This window comes from Salmo salar, chromosome 06 (assembly GCF_965601325.2).
Source record: "Salmo salar chromosome 06, fSalSal1, whole genome shotgun sequence".
NCBI lineage: Eukaryota > Metazoa > Chordata > Actinopteri > Salmoniformes > Salmonidae > Salmo > Salmo salar.
Window position 1 is genome coordinate 67,017,472 of NC_138296.1, and position 24,689 is coordinate 67,042,160.

General features: G+C 43.3%; 1 protein-coding gene across 2 annotated transcripts in view; it reads right to left on the reverse strand.

The window, feature by feature from the left end:
• LOC106607809 (exostosin-1) overlaps positions 1-24,689 on the reverse strand; it is a 253,228-nt gene that overhangs the window by 114,828 nt on the left and 113,711 nt on the right. The gene's annotated exons all lie outside the window — the stretch shown is intronic.

Below are 24,689 nucleotides of genomic sequence, written 5' to 3' on the forward strand. Positions count from 1 at the left end.
GTTGAGCCTGTTATTTTGCATTGCATCAATCAAACACGTGTTAACTTTCATGTGCAAACGTCAAAAGACGCAACATGTCAATCATTTGAGAGTCACTGTTGGTTGAATTCTGTAATATGCCATCCATTTACTTATTTTGAGGTTATATGTTTATTTGAAGTAAAGTAATCTGGTTTGGTTTTGCCAATTAGAAGCCTAGTTTTTGGTCCAATCGTGTGACATTTTGAGTTTGCTTAAAAATACTTGATTAAAGGGATACACCAGGTTTTTGGCAATGAAGCCCTTTATCTACATCCCCAGAGTTTGAGATGAACTTGTAGATACCATTTTTACGCAAGCCAATGCTAACTATCGTTAGCACAATGACTGGAAGTCGATGGGTATCTGCTGGCATGCTATCTATTATAGAGATGTCATTTTGCTAGATGTTTTCTACCTCCCGTGTTTTTGTCATTTGAGTTTGCAAAGTTAAAAGTGCCAAATGTTTTTTTCTCTCTCACACAGGAAACAGCAAGGAGGAGAGTAATATAAAACCGTAACTACCACTCATTGACTTTTCTCTTTCCCTTCCCTCTACCACCTCTTCACACTGGGCTTGTTTCGTTCTGTCCACTTCCTCCCCTGGAAGGAAAGGCAGTCTGTAATTAGCACACATGATGAGACCTCCTCCAACTCTTCAAGCTCACACAAATACAACCCCCGTCGAGCAAATCCATCAAATAATTAGTTCAAAAAGAGGGGTTTGATTTTCCTACCCTGGCATGACTGTGTTTCATAATACCTCAGCATGGGCCCAATTTGGAGCTGTGTAGCCGGGCCAAGGCCCCTCTCTGGGCCACATGCTGCCCGTGGGGCTGACAAAGAGGGAGACTCGAAAGGTTCTGCACAACCTCCTGGTGGTTATATCATTGTACGTCCACATAATGATCCTCACTCAACCCCAACATAATTAGGAGGGTCTTTTTTGTTGTTGTTGCCAACATCAGAACCCACGCAGACAACATGATTTCCAGAATGCTCCTGCTTATTGCTACCAACAACAACAACAAAAATTGGAATAATATTCTGTAGTCTGTGCCCAAAATGGTCTGAAGATGACAGCTAGTCTGTCATATTCAATAGGACCATAGGTTTACAAGCCAGTACATCCTTGGTGGTTATTGACTGTTATGTTCTAACCTTCAGTGAGCTCAGAAGCAGCAGCAGGAGCTCAGCCGTGTATCCCACATTAATGAGAAGTTACACTGTACGGTTACCACAGAGTATGTCAATAGAGAACAAATAATCAGTATCTTACCACAACCATGAAAGGTTCCAGCCTCAATAAGAGTAGCAACATCAAAAGACCAACTCTAGTGGTTGGATTTTCAAGATGTCAGAGAATTAAATGAAGTAATCCCACCTTTAGAGCTCCGGAGAAAATTTAGATCAGAGAAAGAAAGAGATGAACATTTTTGATCACCTGTCTTTCTGAGGACAAACAGGGAATGAAAGACAGTGCCTTCTGCGAGACATGAATCTCAGCAGCATTGTGTCAGCTAACCACAGAAACACCAAATACAACGGCCCCATGTGCGAGTCGGGCCTGTCGGACTCGATTTCAGACTCCTCAGCAGTTGGTGAGCTGATCACTTTACATGGGGTTTCACTGGATAGGCCCAAAGATTTCTGCCCATCATAAAGTTATTGATTTCCTTTCTTGTCCATCAGGAAGTCTTGTCAACAGAGCCTGCCGCACATCAGAAATTGAATAATACATGAGCAGAGCCTGCCAGGTTTTTGTACACAAATACTTAAGTAATATTGGCCCCTTAAACCACAGCTGTTAGGGTTGGTACAATAGGGCTCTGTGTGTAAATGAGGACTTGGGAGAGAGAGCGAGTGAGAGCGATAAGACAGAGATGTTTGCATCTCTTGCTCTGTAGAGGGCAGCACTCTAACCTCAGGGAGCCTCTGCCGAGCCTTGCCACAATCCCTCTCGTGTTATCTTCATTCAGACCAAGATATTATCTCCAAGACCCAAAACAAAATCTCTCTCCCACTACTCTCTCTTCGGGAGAAATAGATGCCCCTTTGCCCGGGCTGCTGCAGAACATTTATAATTAACTCACACACCCAGGCGCAAGGAGCTTAATGTTAAGATATTCCTCCTAGAACTATCCGCTACTGAATAAACAAATTTTCCTCATTAGCTGGGTATAATGTCCTTGTTTGAGTAAAATGACACTAGGATAGAATTGACTCTGCCTGTCTCTGTAATTGTCGATATTGTACCAGCCCCCTATTAGGCAGTGCATCTGAAAAGGTCAATTGCTGCGCCTGGTGTCTCTTTCAGTCTGTATCCCCTCTACTGTACCACAACTCTATTTTAACATCGGAGACCAATCAGGGAGAATGAAGACACATTGAGACCAAAGTAACACAGGTGCTAGAGGAACAGTGTGCCTCAAAGCATCTTCTAAGCTAGACCTCCACACATTTTCTACACATTTTGAGCCAATACTACGTTCTGCTTTAACACTCCTGCCTTTCATGCTGTATCAATCAGATAGACGGATCCATCTAATGAGCTATGACATCTTCCATTGTTATTTGGGATTTATTTTAACAGGGAGTCCCACTGAGAACAAGGTCTGTTTTGCACTGGAGCCCTGCATCGTACAATTACACAACAAATTACACATAGGAAATACACCAGAAAATGTAAATACAAAAGAGAATACTATTTAAAAAAAAATCTAAAATCTCATTTCTCTAGTGCATTCTTCACAATCACACAGTAAACACCAATGCAACGACACAGCGAAGCTAGTCTTACTCTGCAAGAGGGTGGTTTGAATTAGGCTGCATTCCCATATCAGAGCAGACTAATAGAACAGCTAATCCTAGTGTGCCACTGACCAGTGCTTCCCCTGGACAGGCAGGCCCAGGTATGCATCTGGCACCGCATTGCCTACCTCTCCTCTCTTCTCCTCTGGCATCATCCACACAGATTAATTACACTCCTGATTCATTATACATGAGGCCCTCCCAGACGGTTCTGGCTCGACCTCAGTGGTTGACACGGCAGAAGGCATGACACTCATTAGGAATTTACAATGCAAAGGAACTACAATATTTATAAAGGGCAGAAAACACTGAAATCTGAATTATGTTTAATCATCCAGGAGGGGGAGAGAGAGCGGGAAAGAGCGGGAGAGGAGAGAGCGAGAGCAAAAGAGAGAGTGCTACAATGTTGTGGTATTCCTCATTATCAGAAATGTAATTGGTTGCTAGAAGACCACAGGAAGGTAAAATATAGGGAAGTAGGTAGGTAGCCCACTCCATGTGTGCTTGGCAGGAGCTGCTGAGAAGACAGTATATGTAGGAGAGGACTTCATTAACTGTGTGCTGATCACTGCCTAGAAAAGAAATGCTGAGGTCAGTGCTGTCAGAACAGAGCACATTCAGTATAATTTCATCAAGTTCAGAAGAAACAGTTGTTATAAATAAACTCATACAGTGCCTTCAGAAAGTAATCACACCCCTTGACTTTTCCCACGTTTTGTTGTGTTACAGCCTGAATTTAAAATGGAATAAAACTGAGATTTTTTTGTCACTGATCTACACACAATACCCCATAATGTCAAAGCGGAATTTTGTTTTTAGAAATGTCAACAAATTAATAAAAAATGAAGCTGAAATGTACTGAGTCAATAGGTATTCAACCCCTTTGTTATGGCAAGCCTAAATAAGTTAAAGTCCTTCCTAACTCAGTTGCTGGTGAGGAAGGACACCGGTCAGGGATTTCACCTTGAGGCCAATGGTGACTTTAAAACAGTTTAATGTCTGTGATAGGAGAAAACTGAGGGTGACATTACAGGTTGAAAAGAAGGAAACCAGTACAGAATACAAATATTCCAAAACATGCATGCTGTGTGCACTCAAGTTATACTGCAAAAAATGTGGCAAAGATATACACTTTTTGTCCTCAATACAAAGCGTTATGTTTGGGGCAGATCCAACACAACACATCACTGAGTACCACACCGCATATTTCCAAGCATGGTGGTGGCTGCATTATGTTATAGGTATGCTTGTCATCGATAAGGACTTTGTCAGGATAAAAATAAATTGAATAGAGCTAAGCACAGGCAAAATCCTAGAGAACAACCTGGTTCAGTCTGCTTTCCACAAGACACTGGGAGATGCATTCACCTTTCAGCAGGAAAATAACCTTAAACACAAGGCCAATTATACACTTGAGTTGCTTACCAAGACGACATTGAATGTTTCTGAGTGGCCTAGTTACAGTTTTTACTTAAAATCGTCTTGAAAATCTATGGCAAGACTTGAAAATGGATGTCTAGCAATGATCAACAACCAACTTGACTAAGTTTTAAGAGTTTAAAAAAATAATATAATTGGCAAATATTGTACAATCAGGTGTGCAAACTCCCAAAAAGACTCACAGCTGTAATCACTGCCAAACGTGGTTCTAACATCTATTGAATTTTTCTTTAATACAAAAGTTAGAAGTTTTGTTCCACTTTGACAGAGTATTTTGTGTAGACTGCTGACAGAAAAATGACAATTAAATCCATTTTAATCCCACTTTGTAAAAACAAAATATGAAAAAGGTCAAGGGGGTTTAATATTTTCTGAAGGCAGTGTATCTACTGTATATATTTTTGGATCATCCATGCTAGAGAATAAACACACGCACGCACACACCCCAACCCACCCCACACACACACACTCCAACCCCAATTCCTAAACACACATGGCCACCAGCAGAGTAGAGCAAGGTGAATATACCATATCAGAGTTATGGCAATCCATCTTGTTGGGGATTAGCCTGCTCTTACCTACAGCAGGCAGCTTGCACTCTGGCGTCCCAAATAACAGCAGAGGCTTCAAATCCCTCCTGTCCAAAATGAATTGGCTGCCTGCTTGGGGACTTAGTGCCAGATTGCTTTCCAACTCTACTCCTGCGTCTGTCAGGAAATCAAAAAACAAGCCTATCTTGATCCAACCACTGCCACCCAACGACAGAGTCCCTGCTCAGGGGCTGAATTATCTTAACTCTCATCGGTATAAGAGAAACCTTTATGGACTCTGACTTTGATACAATCAGAGTGTCAACAGGCTGAACGGTATTAATTTCAATATTTTCTTTACCAATGACGAACCATTATACATTGTTGTAAATGTACTTTATACTTACACTATTGCAACCTGTTTCAAAGACATTTGCAATATATTCCACTTCAGTAAAGCGCTTTGGTTAGGTACTAGTGCAGCCAAGAGTATCATTTTCCCAGGTAAAGGGAGGTAGAAATGGACGAGATGCCTCTCACAGGTTGATTAGATTAAATCTAATCCTGAGGAGGAGGATGAGGAGAGTAGTGGGAGGACGTCAGTCTGCCATGTGTCCCTGATCTCCAGGAGGCCTTGTGTTCCTGACATACTTCAGGTTCTTCACAGGACATCCAGCAGGGTGCTATAAACATGCCAACAGCCAATCAACAATAGCGGCACAGAAGCCACCGCGCCACACACCCAAACGCAAGCAGACACACACAAAACAGTCACAATACACCAATTTGGCTTCATGGCTGACAAACAGGCTCGTCGCAAAAATCACACACGTACCCTGCTGCACTTCATTGTGTACCAACATTAAAGAGGACTTTTCAGATGGCAATGTCGGTGCAGTCTTAACACAACAGTCTACCTCATTACCTACCTGCAGTACGTCTAGAACAGCCTGCTACATTGGGCATCAATATTGTTCCTGTTGGACTAAACTGTAGGGCGGTGCTGCCGACTCCAATTAACCACTGATTTGATTACTCATCCATCATTCCAGCAGTTTAGCAGCCCAGAGCCAGGGAAGGAGGCTGGCTAAATGCAAAACGTGACTAGTGGAAAAAGACACACATTTGTCTCATTTCAGAGGTGGCTGCTGTGGGAGCTCTCCGGCCATCCAGCTAAAAACCCAACGAAAGAAAGAAAGAGAAAAAAGAAGAGAGAAAAGAATGGTAGCCAGGCCATGTGGTGAGATCAATCTTTTTTGTGCAGCCAAGAAATAGAGGGAGGAGAAAAGGAATGAAAGAGTGAGAAAAAAAAAGAGTGGGTGAGAGAAAGATTCAGGAGGAGTAGTCTCCTGAAGCCAAATGAGAATCAGGTGACTGGCTGGACGCGCTCCAACTCTGCATGGATTTGGCCTGAGGAGCTATTGCAGTTCTGTGGAATAATTCCTTACAGACACAGTTTAAGACTTCGCATGAATTATAATGATAGGCCACACTGGAAAAAAGTGGAACGAGATTAGTATAAGCAGAAGATAAATTGTTACTCAGAGAGAATGCATTATTAATCCCAACCCTTATATTTCCATCTCAAACAAGCAAAAAAACAACTTAATTGATACCTTCCCTTTTTTGAAAACCTACATATTTCCATCATACCAAAAATAACATACCTCACTCCTTTCTAAAGACAGAGCAGCCTGGATTTGTCCTTGTGCACTATTTCTGAATCCTGATTTTGAGAGTCCCTCTTAAAATGTTAAGGAAGCCATATATCATTGAGCATGTGTGCATGCATCTCTACCTCCTGCGTGTGGCCATGCTTATGTGAGGGCAAAGTTCATCCTCGGTCCTTTAGTTTTAGCATGTTCATCATCACAAACGTGTGCACTGTGTTTTTGCAGCACAGCGCCATAACAGCTGTAGCCATAAACGTATGCGCTCCCACATCTACAGGTACACCGCCCGTATCGGCACTTTGATTCCACAGGGTAATGGAGATAATGGGACTTGTTCTAATTCTATTCAAATCAATTATTCCCAGGTTCCTCTTGTAATGGTATCTAAGGACATTTCTGGATCCTCTCCTCAACCCTCACCCTGAGTCAGAGGGTTTGGGTTAAATACGGAAGACACATTTGGGTTGAATACATTCAGTCGTGCAACTGACTAGGTATCCCCGATCCCTTCCCTGGGACTGGCCCTGTCAGAGCGGCCTACCTCCCCCAGAGAAAACACCCAGCACTGAACATGCAGGAAACATAGGCAATTCATGAGCCATCGATGTCATACTCCATCTTATATGAACGCAATTACTCTTGACGTTAATGCTTTTCAAGGGAATGGAATAGACTTGATCACTATAAAGGCACCCCCTGTGCTGTGCTGTGTGTGGCTCTCTCTCTCTTCAGGTCTTGGGCATTGGCTGTGAATAGGGAATGAGACCGTCGGCGGTTACAGCGTCATATGAATCCTTAGGTGGAGGAAGAATACTTCTCTTGCCTGCACTTTGTCACCAAGGAGATGCATGTTTAGCCCTGGAAACAAAGGCGGGTAGAGCGAAATGGAGCCTCAAATAGGCCTGCCAGGAGAGAAAAAAGGAGCGCGTTTGCGTCTGAGCCACAATACATCAGGTTCTGATGAGCGCACAACTTTCCATTACAAGCTGGTGTCATCTTGTATTGATCAGCTGGCGCAGCCCGGCCGAGGATTAGTCATCCCAAAACGCTGGGCTCTTTTATCATGAGAACCTGGGAACCTAAGGTGTTTCCAAGAGAAACAAAAAGAGGAGGAAACGCAAATCAAATGGTTGTTGAGCCTCTAGGCATGGGCCCCGACGCCAGCGACAGCTCCAAGACTGATAACGTGAGGTCACAGAGGGGAGCAGGAGACAGCACGAGGATAAACAACAAAAACTCTTGCAGTAGACTAGCAAATGCAGAGTCGTTCCACTGACCCAATCTGCCCGGAAGTGCTCGAGGAACAAAGGCAAGTGTATGCATGTGGCTCCCTTCCCTATGAGGCATACTGGAGAATTGAGCCACTTCATCAACGAGACAGTCCCATCGGAATAAGTCAGACGGACTCGTGGCAAAATAAGCACCTCATTCACAATGACGCAGACCCTTTTACTGGCAAGCCCCAGGAAGAGAAAGCGAGAGAAAGATTTTTTTTTTAAAGATAGAGAGAGAGAGAGAGAGAGAGAGAGAGAGAGAGAGAGAGAGAGAGAGAGAGAGAGAAAGAGGCTGGTGTCGTTGGCTCATGTTGCCGTCAGAGCAGATGAACTGCGGTGAACCTAGACATTCATGGGCCGTAGGTAAACAGCACCCACTAATGGATTTATGCCCCTCAATTCCCCTCTCCTCTCTCTATCCCTGTCTCCGTCTGTCTCCTCCGCTACAAGGACATTTACTTCCTCTATATACCAGCACCTTAAAAACCTCCTTGTTTTATTTCTCCCCTCTGCAGAGCAGATGCAGGATATTAACAAATAATGACCCTGTGCTCCCTGCCAATGGAGGACGTAACCTTTACAGCAACATGCAAAATCAGCTCCTAACTCTCAGAGCGATAGTTGCGGCAGGGTTTGGAAATAATATACATATTAATCTGTATAACCGTGCTATCAATTATTATGAGCTTTACATCTATCATGTGCCGTTTAGGTCAGTTCTGCCATAATGACATGATGACATATTCATTATTGAAGTTGACCGACATGCAGGCAACTTTGGCCATTAGTATTGTCTGAGTTGTACAGCAGCACATCAGAAAGGCTAGAGAGGAATACATGAATATTAAAGTTGTATGATCAATCAATCAACTACTTGTACTTAGTTGCGGTCGTCCAGCCTCAATACCTAAAGATGGTATCCCTAAGTGTCATGGAAAAAACAAGATATCTAAGAGTTATGAAGGCAACCTTTAAGGGGAGTGCAACTGTGCAGAGAACAACGCCAGGCTTGTGTGGGGAACAACTAAAGCCACGCCTCATTATGCATGAAGCGCATTAAAGCACATCGGTGTTTAGAAAACAGAGAGAGGCCCGGAAATGATTTGTCACAATAAAGGTAGTTAAGACTCAGCGCCCAGCTCAAACCTCATAAATCCCCACATACTGTGGTAGTGTACTGTAGAGGAGAGGCCAGACCAGTACGGTCCTCCACTGAGGTCAACAAAAGAAATACTCATCAACTTCAGACATAAAGAGGACTAGCTGGGAGAAACAACAGCCTGTGTCTGCACATCTGGTTTAGATTTCTCTCTCTCTCTGTGTGTGTGTGAGTGTGTGTGTGTGTGTGTGTGCGTATGCAACAGTGTGTGCATGTTTGTGTGCGCGAGCCTGTGATTAGGAATCAATTTAGTACGGTAAACTCAGAAATGCTTATGTGCCTTAAATAAATAGCAAGCTGAGAATGTCTGGAGAGACAGTAATTACAGCTGCCCATGGTTGTATAGCATGCTGGAGTGTGTAATGGTCTCAATCAACAGATAATCAGAGAGAATATAAAGTACTGCAACTCTGGAGAAAAATCTATCTTCCTCCGCTAGCAACACTGAGCAGAAGGTCCTACTGGTTCAGAAGAAGCAGGTCTTTGACTACTTCATGTATGGCATGGGCCTTTACTGGTACAGTACAGGAATGTTTATAGAACCTCAGTGTCACCTCATCTCTACTGCAGCAGAGTACGTACATTCGTACATATGAGAATGACACAATGAACGAATGAAGGTTAGTGAAACGCAAGACCGAACTAAGAAAAACATCCTGATGTGACAAAATGTTCCTGGAAACATCCGAGTGTCAGAAAGACTTTGCTATAAAAGGTCAGGACGCTTAGTGTAATATCATGTGACGTCATTGTAGATTACCATCAGCACATTCAAAGATAATAGCCACAGGGTTTTATAACGCAAAAGCAGAGGATCACGTTGTGTTATTTATATTATGGTAAATATGCATGACCATGGGATTCATTTAAAGTAATCTTAATCTAAATGAGTTTGAGAGACACTGCTTCAAATACAAGTCAGTAGTCTGTGGGCCCAGTGGTGGTTGCCAATGCCATCAGTACTGAGCAGCGCAGCAACAGGAAGAAGCAACAGAGACAGTGAATAGGAGCGGAGCAGTGGGGTGTACTGTATAAAGGAAGAATGATGAGAATAGATATGAAAAAATAAAAACAGCCGGAAGCTGTTTGACCTTCAGAAATTCAATTTTGGAAAGAAAAACACAAGCTGCTCACATTTGACACAGAGAACTGCGAACGTTCGTCCATACGAACGTGCTAGTCATTCAGCTCGGCCGATATTAGTTATGTAGGTGCCACACGCAGGCCTCTGCTACTAATAACGAGGTTCATGTGTGCCAGTGGGGTGGTTCATCATTAGCAGTGTGCTACTCACCTCCGCACAGTGGCAGACGGCATCTTCAACAGTACCATATTAACCACCGTGCTCAGTGTCCTGGAATCAATAAACTCCTCAGCTGAGCCGGATTGCAACCCTGTGACAAAACACGTATACTGCTAATGCTAAACGCTAAAAGATTCAACACAATGCTATAACACTGGAATGATAGGTTCAAATCTATACACTAGGCCCTAGAACGATATTTCACCATCAGGCTTCACTGTACGCCAATTAATAACATGGTACAATAAAATCATAAACAACCATATTGCCAATATGCATGACTACGCAGGTTGATACCATGTTTCCTGGCTGGATTCTGCATGACCGAGTCCCCATCATTAATAAGAGTGTTGTTTACAGTGCCACCAGGCAGCCCAGCTATCACTGATCCTGTACCATTGGAGCTCTCAGGTGTTCACTGTTTACAGCCCTAACCTTGTCCTTCCTCTGGGACCCACCGCCAACAGATGTTGTTTTCTTCAAACATTTGTTCTCATCTAAGGGGAAAAAACACTGTTTTTTAAAAACGTATTTCATCAATTAGGTAATGTTAGGGCTGGTTATTTGCTTTAATCCATCTCAATTTAACTGTTCCCTGTTTAATTTATAGACTTGCACTTGGATTTGACGGACTTTGTAAGATAGGAACCAGGAATGTATTTTCAATGTGGATGAATAGTGCATTAGAGGATATTAGTGACCCTAAGTGTTCCTACATTACGTCTTTAAATAGATGGAAGTAATAGACTACATTCTTTAAAAAAACATGTTTATTTATGCAACTCATTGAAACAGCTCGTCATATTTAATGGACGCATACATTAGGCTTCCTGTGGCATCTCAAAGAAGTGCTTTACAAAGCTACTTTGATTCGCTCATCCTTTGCAAAAGAAAATGGGTTAGCTGACATGTAATCACATTAAAAACCCGGCCTTGTCTAACATAAAATATGTAACTACATAACATACATATTACAACAATTCTTTCTTTGAAGAGATTCAAACACAGTAAATATTTTAGAGTAGTTTTGAACTCTCTCAACTAAGAAAGCAAGCACATAAATGGTGATATTCCAGAAACTCAATAGATGCTGGCAGAAGTGCATGTGGAAGTCAGCAGTGACGTATTGGGCCCCAAAACGCCCACCTAATCCAAACGCACCCAGAAACACACTCCATCACACTTCAATACTTGGCACAGAACCCTAGCCTCTTCAGCCACCCAGAGAAGAGAGAAGTTGGCAGCTTTATGGGCATCTCTTTAATAGTCTATTCAAATGTTGCCACTTTCAATTTTTAAAGACAATTCCAAAGTTGTTTAATCTCACCTCTTTAGCCCATTCAACAGTCAGTGTGTGATGGCTTGATGTAGCCCCTGGCAGACATGGAGACACCTTTCTATTACTACCGGCTGCCGAAAGCCTTCTATAAGGCAATAAGGGTCAAAATAAAAACGTGTTATTTTATAACAGAGAAGGATTATGGAGTCGGTTGATTAAGGCTCACTTTGCAGCTGTTGACGTTATCTGCATCCTCATAGAGAATGATGGATATAAATCCAGAGACGTTATTGTTCTTATTTTTCACGAAGCAGCCAGCTGTCCGTGTTCTGTAGAAACACAACACAAGATGCCTATCAGACAGGCCAATAACGGTCATTCAGCCGTGAAGTCCAAGTCTTCATATTTTCCCATGGCCTTTACTTAGACCTCAAATACTCCCTAATAAATGGAGGAATTCAGACTACAATGGTGATACTGGAATGGGACTGAGTTTTGTAGCAACAGATTATGCTGAGCAATTTCAAATAATTGACCCTACGTATTTCAATTTTAAAACGTTCCACTAATGTACAGTATTGAATCAATATACCCTAATTTCAATTTGCTTTTTTAGCCAACTGCTTTGTTTGATTGGAAAGAATGTTGTTATTCCCATTAGAATGTTTTAAGTGAGCAAGACTGATGTTAAAAGAGTAAAAAAACATGAAAACCCTCTGAGGATGGACACATTAACCTTCCAGTTATCTTTAAATGTCATGTGTGCATTTACTGTATGCATACCGGATGTAATTCAATAGAGGGACCTGTTCCAACTGAATAAAATCTATCAAATTATGCAGTCAAAGATGACGGATTGCCTAGCTAACATTTGTAGCAATTATATTCAATTAACCAATTAAGAAACATCTTGGGATACAGACTGGCCTTTTCAATTATTCAAAAATCCTTTCCCAAAGATTGTAGGCAAGAGGAAACTCTTTTCACAATGCAAAAATGCATTTTTTTGGTAGGTAAGGGAGGGTGTGTACCTGTGCTGCTCAAATACAAAAAGTAAATCGCTACAGAGTGCCACCTGGCAGTTCAATCCCTCATTAGCTCTCTCTGGTGAAACTGTTCTGGGACAATGGAGCCATTTCTGGCACCGTCAGCAGAGCAACCAACTGGCCCACCAGATGGACACCGGACCTGGGGACATGTCCTGTCCAAAGTCCACACCGACTCTGCACATTCAGGAGTAAAGACCTGGGCCCTCCTCTGACCCAACCAAGGACCAGACGCCAAGACCTGGGCCAAGCCAACAACACATGGGATCTAATAGGAGGCAAGAATCCAACTTTAAACTCATATCCAGGTTTGTAAAGATATAATTCACTTACACAAGCAGTGGGGACCCGTCATTCAGGGCAGGTGGGGAAGAGCCCTCCTGTTTTGAGAACCAACTTTTTTTTTTGCCTATTTTGCATGTTATTTTAACATTAATACGTGTCAAAATGTATAATTTTTTGTTGAGTTAATAAAGCCGCATACAAACAGTCTCTTTTTTGCTATCTTGAGTAAGGCAGCATCCAAAAAGGCTCAAGGTCATTGGCCACAGATTAAATTACATCAAATCACGTTATATCTACAGTAGCTTTGATTGGACTGATCATGTAAACATCATACTTTCAAAATCTTAGCTAGCAAGCTAGCAGTCATCATCATGAATCAAGTAGACAATCTACTGTAAAATAATTTTTAGTCCTTATCATATGAAGAGAAATAATGAAAATAAATTATAGATGAAACGTATCGGTGCACAACAAGTTGGAAATCGCAAATTCAACAACCCAAGTCTGGGTTTAAGGGTCTCTTTTCCAAGAAAATACGTTTTGAACGGTCATTGCAAGTTGGGAACTCGGAATTGCAAGTTGGGAACTCGGGCCTCTTTTTCTAGAGCTCCGACCTGAAGATCACTGACGTCATCATGATTCAACCTTGTTCAACCGCCGCACCACCTTCCTGTTTAAGTGATCACAGCACAAGAAGGTGAGTAGAAAAAATGTCTTTCATGCTGCTGCATAAATGATGTTATATGCTAGGGAGATATGTATACTGTAGCTAAGAAAGTAACGACTAAGTGTATGTTATGTAGTAAGCTGTTAGTAGCCTATGTGTCTCACCTTAATAATTTGGTCCCTTTTCCCCCCTCTTAATTTCACAAACTGTTCTGTTTTAGAGAAATGTCATCATCGGATATTGTAAGAGCTTTCATTGTCTGCTTATATGCCACCTTTATTTATCCTGCGGTTCTGACTTGGTGTACAGGGAGAATACTGTAAGAACGGACCATGTTCTGAATTCTGTCGCTGTACATTTCAAAAGTGCTGAACAAATAGTTATATTGACTACGTCCGTCCTAGCTCGCTCATTAATGTCTTAATCGAAATAACGGATCGCCTCTTATCCGCTCGTCGTCCCATTATGCCATAGCTTGTACATCTCAATTGTCAGTAGAAACCACATTTGTTTAAGCAAGTCAGCCATATCGGCTATGTTTTTTTAAAGGCAGAAAATGAGGCTGAATGAACTGTTTTGCTGCCAGACAAGACTCTGCTGATAGCCAGGTGTAGCAGTGGTAAGGTGTTGGGACTGCCGTTGGGACTCTACTGTTGGGACAGCTTTATGTAGGCCCTAAATATTTGAAGGCACCGTTTTCTCACCGTTATAGTGCAAATATTTGTATTGTGTTGTGGCTTTACTGGCATGCAAAACAACAACAAAAATTTGCCCCACCAAGATTTACATGCTAAAATCGCTACTGTACACAAGGTATAGTGAGTAACATGTTGGGTAACATACATTATTTCCTGACCATGTTAAAAGACCAGGATCAACTCCTGGACCTTGGTATGCGGTATATGTAATGCCCACAAATAGGGCAGCAGATGTTAGGGGTAGAACAGAGTAAATGGTGGGAGAGTAGTTCTGGCTCAGCGGTAGCCTCACTGCTCTGGAGATGCTGCCTTATCAGCAGGAGGAATTTGATCAGAAACAATACAAAGCCATTTTCAGAGTACCAACCAAGGTCAGGGAGTTAGACAACAGTACTGCTCAGCATTCCTTAAGTGATCATACAGTAAATATGAGAACAGTGCACTGAACAGGCCTCTGACTGCGATTACTCACCACGGACTAGCAGAATCCTCTTTTTCCTTTCACGACTCTGACGAGCCTGACGCAAAGGATACACTGCTTCCTCGGGAACAGGCCCGACCCCCGTGATCTGCGAGAAGAGGCGGAGAAAGAGGGGGAGGAGGTCGGGCTGCCTCCTGAGAATTCGTAGGCGATCGAATAAACCCCCACTTCCTTCAATTCTACTACCAAACGTGCAATCTTTGGACAATAAAATCGACGAGTTATGAAGAAGAGTGAACTACCAACGGGACATTAAAAACGGTAACATCTTATGCTTCACGGAGTCATGGCTGAACGACGACATCAACATACAGTTGGCTGGTTATACGATGTACCGTCAGGATAGAACAGCAGTGTCTGGTTCGGAAAAGAAAATGTATGAAATGTATGCATTCACTACTGTAAGTCGCTCTGGATAAGAGCGTCTGCTAAATGACTAAAATGTAAAATGTAAATGGTAAGACAAGGGGCGGCGGTCTATGTGTTTTTGTAAACAACAGTTGGTGCACGATATCAAAGGAAGTCTCGAGCTATTGCTTTGTAGCTGTTTACATACCACTACAGTCAGAGGCTGGCACTAAGACAGCATTGAATGAGCTGTATTCCGCCATAAGCAAACAAGATAACGCTCACCCAGAGGCAGCGCTCCTAGTAGCCGGGGACTTTAATTCAGGGAAACTTAAATCCGTTTGACCAAATTTCTAACAGCATGTTAAATGTGCAACCAGAGGAAAAATAACTCTGGACCACCTTTACTCCACACACAGAGACACATACAAAGCTCTCCCTCGCCATCCATTTGGCAAATCTGACCATAATTCTATCCTCCTGATTCCAGCAAAAATTAAAGCAGGAAGCACCAGTGACTAGATCAATAAATAAAGTGGTCAGAGGAAGCAAATGCTAAGCTACAGGACTGTTTTGCTAGCACAGACTGGAATTTGTTCCGGGATTCCTCTGATGGCATTGAGGAGTACACCACATCAGTCACTGGTTTCATCAACACGTGCATTGATGACGTCATCCCCACAGTGACTGTACGAACATACCCCAACCAGAAGCCATGAACTACAGGCAGCATCCGCAATGAGCTAGATCTGCCGCTTTCAAGGAGCGGGACTCTAACCCGGAAGCTTATAAGAAATCCCACTATGCCCTCCAACGAACCATCAAACAGTCAAAGCATCAATAAAGGGCTAAGATTGAATCATACTACACTAGCTCTGACACTCGTCGGATGTGGCAGGGCTTGCAAACCATTACAGACTACAAAGGGAAGCACAGCTGAGAGCTGCCCAGTGACACAAGCCTACCAGATGAGCTAAACTACTTCTATGCTCACTTCGAGGCAAATAACACTGAAACATGCATGAGAGCACCAGCTGTTCCAGACGACTGTGTGATCATGCTCTCCCCAACCGATGTGAGTAAGACCTTTAAACATGTCATCATACACAAGGCCGCAGGGCCAGACGGATTACCAGGATGTGTACTGCGAGCATGTGCTGACCAACTGGAAAGTGTCTTCACTGACATTTTCAACCTCTCCCTGTCCGAGTCTGTAAAACCAATATGTTTCAAGCAGACCACCATAGTCCCTGTGCCCAAGAACACTAAGGTAACCTGTCTAAATGACTACTGACCCATAGCACTCACGTCTGTAGCCATGAAGTGCCTTGAAAGCCTGGTCATGGCTCACATCAACACCATCATCCCAGAAACCCTAGACCCACTCCAATTTGCATACCGCACCAACAGATCCACAGATGATGTAATCTCCCTTGCACTCCACACTGCCCTTTCCCACCTGAACAAAAGGAACACCAATGTGAGAATGCTATTCACTGACTTCAGCTCAGCGTTCAACACCATAGTGCCCTCAAAGCTCATCAATAAGCTAAGGTCCCTGGGACACCTCCCTCTGCAACTGGATCCTGGACTTCCTGACGGGCCGCCCCCAGGTGGTAAGGGTAGGTAACAATACATCCGCCACGCTGATTCTCAACACAGGGGCCCCTAAGGGGTGCGTGCTCAGTCTCCTCCTGTACTCCCTGTTCACTCATAACTGCACGGCCAGGCACGACTCCAACACCATCATTAAATTTGCCGATGACACAACAGTGGTAGGCCTGGTCACCGACAACGACGATACAGCCTATAGGGAGGTCAGAGACCTGGCCGTGTGGTGCCAGGACAACCTCTCCCTCAACGTGATCGAGACAAAGGAGATGATTGTGGACTACAGGAAAAAGAGGACCGAGCACGCCCCCATTAACATCGACGGGGCTGCAGTGGAGCAGGTTGAGAGCTTCAAGTTCCTTGGTGTCCACAACACCAACAAACTAACATGGTCCAAGCACACCAAGACAGTCATGAAGAGGGAGCGACAAAACCTATTCCCCCTTAGGAGACTGAAAAGATTTGGCATGGGTCCTCAGATCCTCAAGGTTCTACAGCTGCACCATTGAGAGCATCCTGACTGGTTGCATCACTGCCTGGTATGGCAATTGCTCGGCCTCCGACCGCAAGGCACTACAGAGGGTAGGGCGAACGGCCCAGTACATCACTGGGGCCAAGCTTCCTGCCATCCAGGACCTCTATACCAGGCGGTGTCAGAGGAAGGCCCTAAAAATTGTCAAAGACTCCAGCCATCCTAGTCATAGACTGTTCTCTCTGCTACCGCACGGCAAGCGGTACCGGAGCACCAAGTCTAGGTCCAAGAAGCTTCTAAACAGCTTCTACCCCCAAGCCAGAAGACTCCTGACTAGATGTTCAAATGGCTACCCAAACTATTTGCAGTGCCCACCCCCCCACCCCCCCGCCCCCCTTTATGCCACTGCTACTCTGTTGTCATCTATGCATAGTCACTTTAATAAAACTCTACCTACGTGTACATACTACCTCAAATAACCAGTGCCATCGCACATTGACTCTGTATCGGTACCACCCTGTATATAGTCTTGTTATTGTTATTTTACTGCTGCTCTTCAATTACTCGATACTTTTATCTCATCTGTATTTATTTTAAACAGCATTGTTGGTTAGGGGCTCGTAAGTAAACATTTCACTGTAAGGTCTACACCTGTTGTATTAGGCGCATGTGACTAATACAATTTGATTTGTACATTGTAGCTATAACACTACTGTAGTTTCTCCCCATACAACATCCTCATCACGTTCACTGTGGTGGCTCGATGCTAATGCTGAGTCCTGCTAATTTCAGAACTGCAGCAAACAAGCTGTCGATACACACAGTACCACTGATCCCACTCACCCCAGCCTAACAAACACATGTAGAAAACAGACTGAAACCAGAAGGAACCGGATCCTGTCACTCCTCAGCAGAATCAATAGGACCTCAATTAGGACGGTGGTGGTAGTGGTGTAGGGAATGTATCTTGAGAGAGAAGTGTGTGTGGAAACATTCCCTTATCTAGGGGGCGACGTTGCCGTTCCTGAGCCATCTTTAGTGAGCTGTACTGTGTGTTTACAGAGAGAGCTGGAGCAGAGCGTTGTGGTGGCACTGAGCCAACGTCAGCAGGTCCACCGTCCACAGGAAAGAGACCCTCTCTGGGAGCCGTCAGCACAGAGCAGACGGATAGATAACAGCCTCAGTCCTCTCTCCAACTCTCTGCATGTGTCTCTCTCTCTGATATATTCGGAAATGATTCAGACCCCTTGACTTTTTCCACATTTTGTTATGTTACAGCCTTATTCTAAAATGGATTAAATTGTTTTTTGCTTGATCAAGCTACACACAATACCCCATAATGACAAAGCAAAAACTGACTGACATTTTTGCAAATGTATTAAAAATGAAAAACTGAAAATCACATTTACATAAGTATTCAGACCCTTTACTCAGTACTTTGTTGAAGCACCTTTGGCAGCGATTACAGCCTCGAGTCATCTTGGGTATGATGCTATAAGCTTGGCACACTTGCATTTGGGGAGTTTCTTCCATTCTTGTCTGCAGATCCTCTCAAGCTCTGGCAGGTTGGATGGGGAGCGTAGCTGCACAGCTATTTTCAGGTCTCAAGAGATGTTCAATCAGGTTCGTCCGGACTCCGACTGGGCCATTCTAAGACATTCAAAGACTTATCCTGAAGCCACTCCTGTGTTGTCTAGGCTGTGCGCTTAGGGTCAATGTTCTGTTGGAAGGTGAACCTACACCCCAGTCTGAGGTCCTGAGCACTCTGGAGCAGGTTTTCATCAAGGATCACTCTGTACTTTGCTCTGTTCACCTTTCCCTCGATCCTGACTAGTCACCCAGTCCCTGCCGATGAAAAACATCCTCACAGCATGATGCTGCCACCACCATGCCTCATTGTATGGACGGTGCCAGGTTTCTTCCAGACATGATGCTTGGCATTTGGGTCAAAGAGTTCAATCTTAGTTTCATCAGAACAGCGAATCTTGTTTCTCATGGTCTGAGTCCTTTAAGTGCCTTTTGGAAAACTCCCAGCGGGATGCCATGTGCCTTTTACTGAGGAGTGGCTCCTGTCTGGCCACGATACCATAAAGACCTGATTGGTGGAGTGCTGCAGAGATGGTTGTTCTTCTGCAAGGTTCTCCCATCTCAGCAGAGGAACGCTGGAGCTCAGTCAGAGTGACCATCACCAAGGCCTTTCTCCCCTGATTGCTCAGTTTGGCTGGGCGGCCAGCTCTAGGAAAAGTCTTGGCGATTCCAAACTTCATCCATTTCAGAATGATGGAGGCCGCTGTCTTCTTGGGGACCAATGCTGCTGACATGTTTTGGTACCCTTCCCCAGATCTGTGCCTTGACACAATCCTGTCTCGGAGCTCTACGGACAATTCCTTTGACCTCATGGCTTGGTGTTTGCGCTGACATGCACTGTCAACTGTGGGACCTTATATAGACAGGTGTGTGCCTTTCCAAATCAAGTCCAATCAAATGAATTTACCACAGCGGGACTCCAATTGTAGAAACATTTCAAGGATGATCAATGGAAACAGGATGCACCTGAGCTCAATATTTGAGTCTCATGGCAAAGCGTCTGAATATTAACATAAATAAGGTTAAAAAAAATATATTCTCATTTTTTATCCTTGTTTTCGCTTCGTCATTACGGGCTATTTTGTGTAGATTGATAAGGAAAAAAGTTATTTAAAACATTTTAGAATAAGGCTGTAACGTAACAAAATGTGGAAAAAGTCAAGGGATCGGAATACTTTCCGAAGGCACTGTGTGTGTGTATATCAAGGGTGAAGACATATTCATTCAAATAGTGAAGACATCTACACTATGAAATAACACATATGGAATCATGTAGTAACCCAATTGTTAAACAAATCAAAATATATTTTAGATTCTTCAGAGCAATCACCCTTTGATGACAGCTCTGCACACTATGCATTCTCTCAACCAGCTTCACCTGGAATGCTTTTCCAACAGTCTTGAAGGAGTTCCCACATGTGCTAAGCACTTGTTGGCTGCTTTTGCTTCACTCTGTGGTCCAACTCATCCCAAATTGGGTTGAGGTCAGGTGATTGGGGAGGCCAGGTCATCTGATGAAGCACTCCATCAATCTCCTTATTGCTCAAATAGCCCATACACAGCCTGAAGGTGTTTTGGGTCATTGTCCATTCTGCTCCAGAATGCTGTGGTAGCCATGCTGGTTAAGTGTGCCTTGAATTCTAAATAAAATCAGACAGTGCCACCAGCAAAGCACCAGCACACCTCCTCCATTCTTCATGGCGGGAACTACACATGCAGAGATCCTCCGCTCACCAACTCTGCAACACGGCGGATGGTACCAAAAATCTCAAATTTGGACTCATTAGACCAAAGGACAGATTTCCACCGGTCTAATGTCCATTGCTTGTGTTTCTTGGCCCAAGGAAGCCTCTTCTTCTTATTGGTGTCCTTTAGTAGTGGTTTCTTTGCAGAAATTCAACCATGAAGGCCTGATTCACACAGTCTCCTCTGAACAGTTGACGTTGAGATGTGTCTGTTACTTGAACTCTGTGAAGCATTTATTTAGTCTGTAATCTGAGGTACAGATATTCTAATGAACGTATCCTCTGCAGCAGAGGTAACTCTGGGTCTTCCTTTTCTGTGGAGGTCCTCATGAGAGCCAGTTTAATCATAGTGTTTGATGGTTCTTGCGACTGCACTTGAAGAAACTTTCAAAGTACTTAATTTCCCGAATAGACTGACCTTCATGTGTTAAAATAATGATGGACTGTCATTTCTGTTAGCAGAGACAAAATTGAGTCGCAATTCAACGGCTCAGACATGAGACGTATGTGGCAGGGTCTACAGACAATCCCGAACTATAAAGGGAAAACCAGCCGACGTCTTCCTTCCGGACAAGCTAAACACCTTCTTCGCCCGCTTTGAGGATAACACAGTGCCACCGACGCGACCCGCTACCAAGGACTGTGGGCTCTCCATCTCCGTGGCCGACGTGAGTAAGACATTTAAATGTGTTAACCCTCGCAAGGCTGCCGGCCCAGACGGCATCCCTAGCTGCGTCCTCAGAGCATGCGCTGACCAGCTGGCTGGTGTGTTTAAAGACATAATCAATCCCTATCCCAGTCTGCTGTCACCACATGCTTCAAGATGTCCACCATTGTTCCTGTACCCAAGAAATCAAAGGTAACTCTCATTTCGGTCATCATGAAGTGCTTTGAGAGACTAGTCCAGGATCATATCACCTCTACCTTACCTGACACCCTAGACCCACTTCAATTTTCTTACCGCCTTGATAGATCCAGAGACGATGCAATCGCCATCGCACTGCCCTATCCCATCTGGACAAGAGGAATACCTATGTAAGAACGCTGTTCATTGACTAAAGCTCAGCATTCAATGCCATAGTACCCTCCAAGCTCATCATTAAGCTTGAGGTCCTGATGGAGGAGCTGATCGTAGACTTCAGGAAACAGCAGAGGGAGCACCCCCTATCCACATCGACGGGGCCGCAGTGGAGAAGGTGGAAAGTTTTAATTTTCTTCTGCGTACACATCACTGACAAACTGAAATGGTCCACCCACACAGACAGTGTGGTGAAGAAAGCGCAACAGCACCTCTTCAACCTCAAGAAAATTAAGAAATTTGGCTTGGCCCCTAAGACCCTCAAACTTTTACAGATGCACAATTGAGAGCGTCCTGTCGGGCTGTACGGCAACTGTGCCGCCTGCAACCGCAGGGCACACCAGAGGGTGGTGCAGAAGGCCTGTCTGCCCTCCAGGACACCTACAGCTCCCATGGTCACAGGAAGGCCAAAAAGATAATCAAGGACAACAACCACCCGAGCCACTGACTGTTCACCCCGCTATCATCCAGAAGGCGAGGTCAGTACAGGTGAATCAAAGCTGGGACCGAGAGACTGAAAAACAGCTTCTATCTCAAGGCCATCAGACTGTTAAACAGCCATCACTAGCACATTCGAGGCTGGTGCCCTATATAAATAGACTTGAAATCACTGGCCACATTAATAATGGAACACTAGTGACTAACAATGTTTACATATTTTGCATTACTCATCTCATAAGTATATAGTGTTTTCTATCCTACTGTATCTTAGTCTATGGTACTCTGACATTGCTCATCGAAATATTTATATATTCTTAATTCCATTCCTTTACTTTAGATGTGTGTATTGTTGTGAAATTGTTAGATATTACTGCACTGTTGGAGCTAGAAAAACAAGCATTTCGCTACACCTGCAATAACATCTGCTAAACACGTGTATGTGATCAATAAAACTTGATTTGAGCCATGAAATGGACTTGGTCTTTTACCAAATAGGGCTATCTTCTGTACACCACCCATACCTTGTCACAACACAACTGAAATGGCTCAAAAGCATTAACAAGGAAAGAAATTCCACAAATGTACTTTTAACAAGGCACACCTGTTAATTGAAATGCATTCCTGGTGACTACCTCATGATGGTGTTTGATTCAATGCCAATAGTGTGCAAAGCTGTCATCAAGACAAAGGGTGGCTACTAAATATATTTTGAATTTGTATAACCCTTTTTTTGGTTACCACATGATTCTATATGTGCCATTTCATAGTTTTGATGTCTTCACTATTATTCTACAAAGTAGAAAATAGTAAAAATAAAAACCCTTGAATGAGTAGGTCTAAAACTTATGACCGGTAGCATATGTATGTACAGTAGAAGTCAGAAGTTTACATACACATTAGCCAAATACATTTAAACTCAGTTTTTCACAATTCTTGACATTTAATCCTGGTAAAAATTACCTGTTTTAGGTCAGTTAGGATCACCACTTTATTTTTAGAATGTGAAAAGTCAGAATAATAGTAGAGAGAATTATTTATTTCAGCTTTTATTTCTTTCATCACATTCCCAGTGGGTCAGAAGTTTACATACACTCAATTAGTATTCGGTAGCATTGCCTTCAAATTGTTTAACTTGGGTAAAACGTTTCAGGTAGCCTTCCACAAGCTTCCCACAATATGTTGGGTGAATTTTGGCCCATTCCTCCTGACAGACCTGGTGTAACTGAGTCAGGTTTGTAGGCCTCCTTTCTTGCACACACATTTTCAGTTGTGCCCACAAATTTTCTATAGGATTGAGGTTAGGGCTTTGTGATGGCCACTCCAATACCTTGCCTTTGTTGTCCATTTTGCCACAACTTTGGAAGTATGCTTGGGGTCATTGTCCATTTGGAAGACCCATTTGCGACCAAGCTTTAACTTGCTGACTGATGTCTTGAGATGTTGCTTCAATATATCCACATAATTTTCCTGCCTCATGATGCCATCTATTATGTTACGTGCACCAGTCCCTCCTGCAGCAAAGCACCCCCACAACATGATGCTGCCACCACCGTGCTTCATGGTCGGGATGGTGTTCTTCAGCTTGCAAGCATCCCCCTTTTTCCTCCAAACATAATGATGGTCATTATGGCCAAACAGTCCTATTTTCCAAACAGACATTTCTCCAAAAAGTACAATCTTTGTCCCCATGTGCAGTTGCAAACCGTAGTCTGGCTTTTTTAATGCCGGTTTTGGAGCAGTGGCTTCTTCCTTGCTGAGCGGCCTTTCAGGTTATGTCAATATCGGACTCGTTTTACTGTGGATATAGATACTTTTGTACCGGTTTCCTCCAGCATTTTCACAAGGTCATTTGCTGTTGTTCTGGGATGGATTTGCACTTTTCGCACCAAAGTACGTTCATCTCTAGGAGACAGAATGTGTCTCCTTATTGAGCGGTATGATGGCTGCGTGGTCCCATGGTGTTTATACTTGCTCACTTTTGTTTGTACAGATGAATGTGGTACCTTCAGGTGTTTGGAAATTGCTCCCAAGGATGAACCAGACTTGTGGAGGTCTAGGCTGATTTTTTTTGATTTTCCTATGATGTCAAGCAAAGAGGCACTGAGTTTGAAGGTAGGCCTTGAAATACATCCACAGGTACACCTCCAATTGACTCAAATGATGTCAATTAGCCTATCAGAAGCTTCTAAAGCCATGACATCATTTTATGCAATTTTCAAGCTGTTTAAAGGCACAGTCAACTTAGTGTATGCAAACTTCTGACCCACTGGAACAGTGAATGATAAGTGAAATAATCTGTCTGTAAACAATTGTTGGAAAAATGACTTGTGTGTCATGCAAAGTAGATGTCCTAACCGACTTGCCCAAACCATAGCTTGTTAACAAGAAATTAATGACGCCAACCTAAGTGTATGTAAAACAAGTTTTAATGACGCCAACCTAAGTGTATGTAAACTTCCGACTTCAACTGTATGTATGTATGTATGTATGTATGTATGTATGTATGTATGTATGTATGTATGTATGTATGTATGTATGTATGTATGTATGTATGTATGTATGTATGTATCTCGCTCTCCACCCTCGTCTCCCTTCCCGTCTCTCTTCCCATCACTCTCCCTTTCTCTCTCTCCCCGTCTCTCATTTCCCTTGTCCTATACTCACAATATGTTCCAAACAATGAACTGTGCACACAATAAATTGTTTTTCTATGCTTGAGTAAAGGCAGAGAGGGTTGGACATT